The 7,648-nt window shown below is 44.0% G+C and overlaps 1 protein-coding gene and 1 pseudogene across 1 annotated transcript in view; one reads left to right on the top strand and one right to left on the bottom strand.

The window, feature by feature from the left end:
• The window catches only part of DNAJC12 (DnaJ heat shock protein family (Hsp40) member C12), a 45,072-nt gene extending 43,960 nt beyond the window's left edge, over positions 1–1,112 (bottom strand). Inside the window, exon 1 of the mRNA XM_021072941.1 lies at positions 604–1,112. The gene's annotated coding sequence lies outside the window, so the exon portion shown is untranslated. The remainder of the gene's footprint in view (positions 1–603) is intronic.
• Positions 572–6,774, top strand: LOC100152383 (annotated as a pseudogene).

Consider the following 7,648-nt stretch of genomic DNA (forward strand, 5'->3'; position numbering starts at 1 on the left):
GTCAGGGCACAGTGGAAACGAATCCGACTAGGAACCATGAGGTTGCCGGTTAGATCCCTGGCCTCATTCAGTGGGTTAAGGATCCTGCATTGGCGCTGTGAGCTGTGGTGTAGGTCGCAGACTAGACTTGGATCCCACATTGCTGTGGCTCTGGCATAGGCCAGCAGCAACAGCTCCGATTAGACTCCTAGCCTGGGGACCTCCATATGATGCGGGTGCAGCCCTCAAAAGACAAAAGACAAAATATATATATATAATATATATATTATAATGTATATATTATATATTTTTATATATATACACACCATAGAAATCACATTGAACTTTTCAATGTAGTTAAAGTTCTTTGCACCTCAAAACACAGCGAGTCAGAGGTGCAACTCAGGACCAATGGGACCAGAAAGACCAGAGGCCATGCCCAGGACTACAACTCCCACAAGGCACCGGCGGAAAAAGCTTGAAAGGAGCCACAGGGTACAGCCCACCTACTTCTGGCCTCCGGAAACATGCCTCCGGAAGTGCTTTTTTTTTTTTTTTTTTTAATGTCAAATGTCCTAGGCTTTAAAGCGGGATGAAAAAAAAAAAAAAAAAAATACAACTTACCTCAAAAGTAAAGGAGAAATCTGGAAGGTAAGAGTTTACAAGCCCCAGAAGCTCGGAGCGAGCACAGAAATTAGGCAGCCCATAAGTGGGCTCCGCGCGGCTCTTCTGCTTCTCTTTTTTCTTTCCAGTCTGGCACTAAGTTCTGTCATGCAAAACAAAATTGGCACCTTTTCCTTGCCTGCAACACAGGCGCCAGCTCCCCGCACAGACTGGGATCTTGGACAGCAGCGCTTGGACAGCGCTCCGATAAAAAGGCCCTGATTCCGATTTAGGTCCTACCTCTCAACGTGCGCCACAGCGGGAACTCCTTTCTTTCTTTCTTTCTCTCTTTTTTTTTGAAAACAGCATTCTGAGACAAGAACAAGATTTTTTAAGTCTGTTAGGTCGGACATAAGTAGACTATGTAAATGATTTGTTAAAGGCTATTAAAACATTGCTTTGAAGTTTTAATCAAGTGCAATGGCATGCTAATAATCCCCTTGTTAATGTGTGGGGATATGGATGGGTGATAGGGGTATGAGTACTCTATGCTCAATTTGGCTGTGAACTTAAAACTCTAAAAAAGTGTATTAGTTTTTGGAGTTCCCCTCATGTCTCAGCGGAAACCAATTCGACTAAGAACCATGAGGTTGCTGGCTTGATCCATGACCTCCCTCAGTGGGTTAAGGATTTGGTGTTGCTGTTAGCTGTGGTGTAGGTTGCAGATGTAGCTTGGATCCTGCATTGTTGTGGCTGTGGTGTAGGCCATCAGCCGTGGCACTGATTTAACCCACAGCCTGGGATATTTCCATATGCCACGTGTACGGCCCTAATAAAAAAGCAAAAAAAAAAAAAAAATTCATTTTTAATGATCATAGAAAAGTAGTTAATATGCCACTTGTTAGTAAGGAAGAGGTCACAGATAATAGTTTGGGCTGTTACTATAACAGATTTCTTTTAAACTGAACTAAATTCCTCAAACAATCACTTGATTATATTTGGGAAACAAACACTTAAATACCTCCCTGACATTTCAGCTTTTTTCCTCTCTTCTCAAAGAGAATTGCAGTGGAGTAAGTATAGTGGTAACATAGTAGTCAGATCAGATATGATGGTAGTTTTAGGAAAATAGTGACTTAAGGGCATGACATGGGCCCAATAATTCATAAATTCTGGCAGTAAAATCAGATTCTCTGATCCTATTGAGTCCTGATTCCCAGAACCTCCTAGTTCTGGGATCTAGACCAGAGATCTTCTAGTCTGGCTCTACACTAAAATTGCTTGGTGGAGTTCCCGTTGTGGCACAGCAGAAACGAATCCAACTAGTAACCAGGAGGTTGCGGGTTTGATCCCTGGCCCCACTCAGTGGGTTAAGGATCTAGTGTTTCCATGAGCTGTGGTGTAGGTCGCATACATGGCTCAGATCCCACATTGCTGTGGCTGTGGCATAGGCTGGCAGCTACAGCTCTGATTTGACCCCTAGCCTGGAAACCTCCATATGCCACAGATGCGCCCTAAAAAGCATCAACAACAACAACAACAAAAATCATTTGGTGAAGAGTTCTCTTGTGGCTCAGCAGATTGAGGATCTGGTGTTGTCACTGCTGTGGCTTGGGTTCAGTTCCTGGCCCAGGAGCTTCTGTGTGCTGCTGGTGTGGTTAAAAAAAAAAAAAAATCACTTGGTGATTATATGTATGTACATAAACACACACAGCAGTACCAGGACCCTCCTGTAGATTAATTAAAATGGAGTCTCTGAGGGGGAAGGGTGGGTTTGTTTTTTTTTTTTTTTTTTTAAGCTTCTCCCAGTGATTACAGTGTGCATCAAGGTATGACATAGACCAAGGATATTAATCTGATACTCAGGAAATATGAATAGAATAAAATCAAGAAACTTTTAATGAATGCTTTCCCTATCCTAGACCCCATTCATCCTCTTTAGTAAATTCAGATAATCCATTTGATTCAAGTGGTAAATTCGCAGATACATATAATCTTTTTTTTCTTTCTTTGTCTTTTTAGGGCCGCACCCTCGGCATATGGGGGTTCCCAGGCTACGGGCCCGATCGGAGCTGTAGCCACTGGCCTACACCACAGCCACAGCAACGCCAGATCCCAGCCACATCTGTGACCTACACCACAGCTCATGCCAATGTCAGATCCTTAACCCATTGAGCAAGGGCAGGGATCGAACCTGCATCCTCATGGATACTAGTCAGATTGTTTTCACTGATCCACAATGGGAACTCTGATACATATGATTCTGTAAAACATTTACCTTGCCAGATAAACGTTTGCCAAAAGGAATCGAAGTCTAAATCTAGAATAATACTCATGAGCAACTTCGTGGCTGTGCAAAAATCTTTGAGTGCTCGGTTTATGCCTAGTGCTGTGAGAGATAGAAATGTTTTAGCTGTTCCTCACAAGGAGCTTGCACTGCAGTTAAAGAGACAAGATTGAACTTGTGACCCACCAATCAAATCAGTCCTACCAAGCCATGTTCCTAAAAGGTTGTGAACTCATTGCCAGCATTTTAAAATTGGGAGATGTTGCATAAAATTCTAGGCTTCTACCTCCTCTTGAGAAATTGGAATATCTGATGACTTGGGATTCACTTACCATTCCCAATAGCGACATCTGTCTGGAGCTGAGCTGAGAATATGCCCCTTTAGATGGGGCCTGTGCTATTGCATTTGTCAGGCTCTTAACTCACAGTTGCTCTCTAATATGGAAGCCAAGTGTCAGTTGCCAGGCATTATCATTTATATTTTTATGATAAATTTAAAAGGAAAATGAATTTTTTTTTTTGTCTTTTTGCTATTTCTTGGGCCGCTCCTGTGGCATATGGAGGTTCCCAGGCCAGGGGTCGAATTGGAGCTGTAGCCACCAGTCTATGCCAGAGCCACAGCAACGCTGGATACGAGCCGCGTCTGCAGCCTACACCACAGCTCACGGCAACGCCGGATCATTAACCCACTGAGCAAGGGCAGGGATCGAACCCACAACCTCATGGTTCCTAGTTGGATTCGTTAACCACTGCGCCACGACGGGAACTCCGTAAGTGAAATGTTTTTGATCCCTATTTTTATCAAATGTGTAACAGCAAAAAAATGGAGCAAGAAGACCCTATGTTTCAAGAAGAACAAGAGAGGACATATTCCTTTGAGAAAATAAAAGCTATTATATCAAGTTCTCCATACTCACATTCTGGTCCTGTACCATCTGAGTGTATGACCCATGATCTACACTGATTATATATTCAATATCTATCCAAATAAATAACTATATTCACGTATCAATTAGTGGTTAAATGCATTTGGTCTAGAGTCAGAGTTTCAACTCCAAGCTCCCTCTTACCAGCCCTGATCCTACTTTATAGCCCAATGCCTCAGATTAACCTTTTCCATCTGCATAAATGATGTGATAACAGTACCACCTAACAGGGTTGATTTGAGGACTTAACAAGGTAATATTAATTAACGTGGTATCTGGTACCCAGTGACAGCCCCCTAAATGTCAGCTGTTTTTGTCCTGGTCAGGAAGTGCCAAGGTATGAGTTGAGGAGGCAAAGTGAATTATTGGGAAAGCTAATGTAGTAGGAGTGAGCTAACCAAAAGGGGTGGAAGATGTAGCTTGTCCACATGGAGAGAAGATGGGGCCGTATTGGCCTGAGCAAAGGCACAGAAAAGATGGTGACCAGGGCCTGGATAGTTAAGCCATTCGGTCGTAAGACAACCACACTGGAGCGTTTTCCTCATGTTTTAATTGTAAAATCTGAAGACTTTGCTGGCCCCTGCTTTATGGTATACAGTAGGTGACTGTAACAATCACTGTGATGATTTTGGTGTTTTTCCTACCCACCGTTTGGCAAGGATTACATGATTTCAAGAATTCAAACTTTTGAGTGTTTCAGAGTTGGATTAAAGCCATTTTAAGCTCTCTGGAGTTCCCATCGTGGCTCAGTGGTTAACAAATCCAACTAGGAACCATGAGGTTGCAGGTTCCATCCCTGGCCTTGCTCAGTGGGTTAAGGATCCGGTGTTGCCGTGAGCTATGGTATAGGTCGCAGACTCAGCTCGGATCCCTCGTTGCTGTGGCTCTGGTGTAGGCCAGTGGCTACAGCTCTGATTAGACCCCTAGCCTGGAAATCTCCATATGCCGTGGGAGTGGCCCTAGAAAAAGCAAAAAGACAAAAAAAATAAAATATTTTAAGCTCTCAGAATGGGATGCCTGTGCTTGGACTCAGGCACCCAGCACTACCCCATGACCTCCACTAGAGGGAGTAGAACCAAAGGAATCATCAAGCTTCTAGTCACTTTCCTAGATTTCCTACTACAAACTATTGAAATTGTTTCTATTTGAAGCATATTTTTTTTTGTCTTTTTTTTTTTTTTTTTTTTTTTTTTTCTGGGGCCGTTTCCCGAGGCATATGGAAGTTTCCAGGCTAGGGGTCCAGTTGGAGAGGTAGACTCCAGCCTACGCCAGAGCCACAGCAACTCGGGATCCAAGCCACGTCTGCAACCTACACCACAGATCATGGCAACGCCGGATCCTTAACCCACTGAGCAAGGCCCAGTATTGAACCCGCAACCTCATGGTTCCTAGTCAGGTTCGTTAACCACTGTGCCACTACGGGAACTCCTGAAGCATATTTCTTTACTGCACTTTAAAATACTTTTTTCACCTTTCCACGCTGCCCAGAAAGGGGTCCATATGGCATTGTTTTTGATTCCCATTGTAACTTAAAGGGAAACTTTCACAATGTCTGGAGCCCTTGATGTCCTGCAAAGGAAAGAGGAGAATGTCCTCAAATTCCTTGCAGCAGGAACCCACCTAGGTGGTACCAACCTTGACTTCCAAATGGAATAGTACATCTACAAAAGGAAAAGTGATGGCATCTACATCATAAATCTGAAGAGAGGAGTTCCTGTTATGGCTCAGCAGTAATAAACCTGACTAGTATTCATGAGGACGCAGGTTCAATCCCTGGCCTCAGTGGGTGGGGGATCCAGCATTGCAGTGAACTGTGGTGTAGGTCTCAGAGGACCAACTCAGATCTGGTGTGGCTGTGGTGTAGGCCGGCAGCTGCATCTCCAATTCATCCCCTAACATGGGAACTTCCACATGCCATGGGTGCAGCCCTAAAAAAAAAAAAAAAGGCAATAAATAACTAAATCTAAGGAGAACCTGGGAGAAACTTCGGTGGCTCGTGCCATTGTTGCCATTGAAAACCCAGTTGTTGTCAATGTCATATCCTCCAGGAATACTGACTAGCAAGCTGTGCTGAAGTTTGCTGCTGCCACTGGAGCTGTTCCTGTCGCTGGCCACTTCACTCCTGGAACCATCACTAACCAGATCCAGGCAGCCTTCTGGGATCCAAGACTTCTGGTGGTTACTGATCCCAGGGGTGACCGCCGGCCTCTCACAGAGAGACTTACGTTAACCTGCCTTCCATTCCTCTGTGTAACACAGACTGCATTATGTGAACACTTTCATCCCCTGCAACAACAAAGGAGCTCACTCAGTGGGTCTGATGTGGTGGATGCTAGCCCAGGAAGTTGTGCACATTCATGGCACCACCTCCCATAAACACTCACAGGAGGTTATGCCTCATCTCTTCTCCAGAGATCCAGAAGAGATTGAAAAGGGAGAGCAGGCAGCAGCTGAGAAGACTGTGACCAAGGAGGAATTTCAGGGTGAACTGACTGCTCCAGCTCCTGTGTTCACTGGTACTCAACCTGAGGTGGCAGACTGGTCTGAAGGCATGCAGTTGCCCTCTGTGCCCATCCAGCAGTTCCCTACTGAAGACTGGAGTGCTCAGCCCGCCACTGAAGACTGGTCTGCAGCTCCCATTGCTCAGGCCACTGAATGGGTAGGAACAACCACTGAGTGGTCTTAAGTTGTTCTTCCACAAACTCTTAAAATGGAAATTAGTTGATGGAACATAAGATTTCTAAAATTGAAAAAAAAATACTTTTTTTTTTCTCTTTTTTGGCTACACCCATGGCATATGGAAGTTCCCAGGTCAGGGATCCAGTCTGAGCCTCAGCTGTGACAATGCTGGATCCTTAATCTGCTGCACCACACTGGGAAAATACTTTTAAAATCCAAATTCTACTGGAATATAGGAAATCAAAGAGTCCTGCTAACCATTATCCCCACAAAATAGCCACTTAATAAACATTAATAAGATTCTTGTGTGGGGAGTTTCCATCCTGGCTCAGCAGAAATGAACTTGATTAGCATCCATGAAGATGTAGGTTTGATCCCTGGCCTTGCTCAGTGGGTTAAGAATCCTGAGTCGCCATGAGCTGCGGCTCAGATCCTGAGTTGCTGTGGCTGTGATGTAGGCCAGCAGCTACAGCTCTGATTCTGTATGCCACGGGTGAAGCCCTAAAAAAAAAAAGAAAAAAAAAGAAAAGAAAAAGAAACCTATACCCTTTAGTACCCCTTCCCTGTACCCCCATAACTTCCAGACCTAAGAAACCAGAAATCTACTTTTTTTTTTTTCTTTTTCTTTTGGTATTTTTTTAGAGCTGCACCTATGGCATATGGAGGTTCCTAGTCTAGGGGTCTAATTGGAGCAGTAGATGCCAGCCTACATCACAGCCACAGCAATGCCAGATCCAAGCCACGTCTGCAAACTACACCACAGCTCACGGCAACACTGGATCCTGAACCCACTGAGTGAAGCCAGGGATCGAACCTGCCTCCTCATGGATACTAGTCAGGTCCAATTTCCACTAAGCCAAGATGGAAACTCCACCAATCTACTTTCTGTTTCTCTAGATTGGCCTTTTCTAGACATTACATATAAATGGAATAGTATTAGTGGGGTTTTGTGACAGGCTTCTTTCATTTGGTATTCCATACGTTTTTAAATCTATTTGTCAGTTGATGGACATTTGTATTTTTTCCACTGTATTTTCTTTTAACAACACAGAATCTTAGAGTAGGCAAGGGCCCTAGAATTTTGAAGATGAAACTACACTTAGCAAATAGTCTCCTTAATTACCATAACTGAGAATTCTGGTGGATAAAACATTAGGCTAGGAAGCACAACACT

The sequence above is a fragment of the Sus scrofa genome, chromosome 14 (assembly GCF_000003025.6).
Source record: "Sus scrofa isolate TJ Tabasco breed Duroc chromosome 14, Sscrofa11.1, whole genome shotgun sequence".
Taxonomy (NCBI): Eukaryota; Metazoa; Chordata; class Mammalia; order Artiodactyla; family Suidae; genus Sus; species Sus scrofa.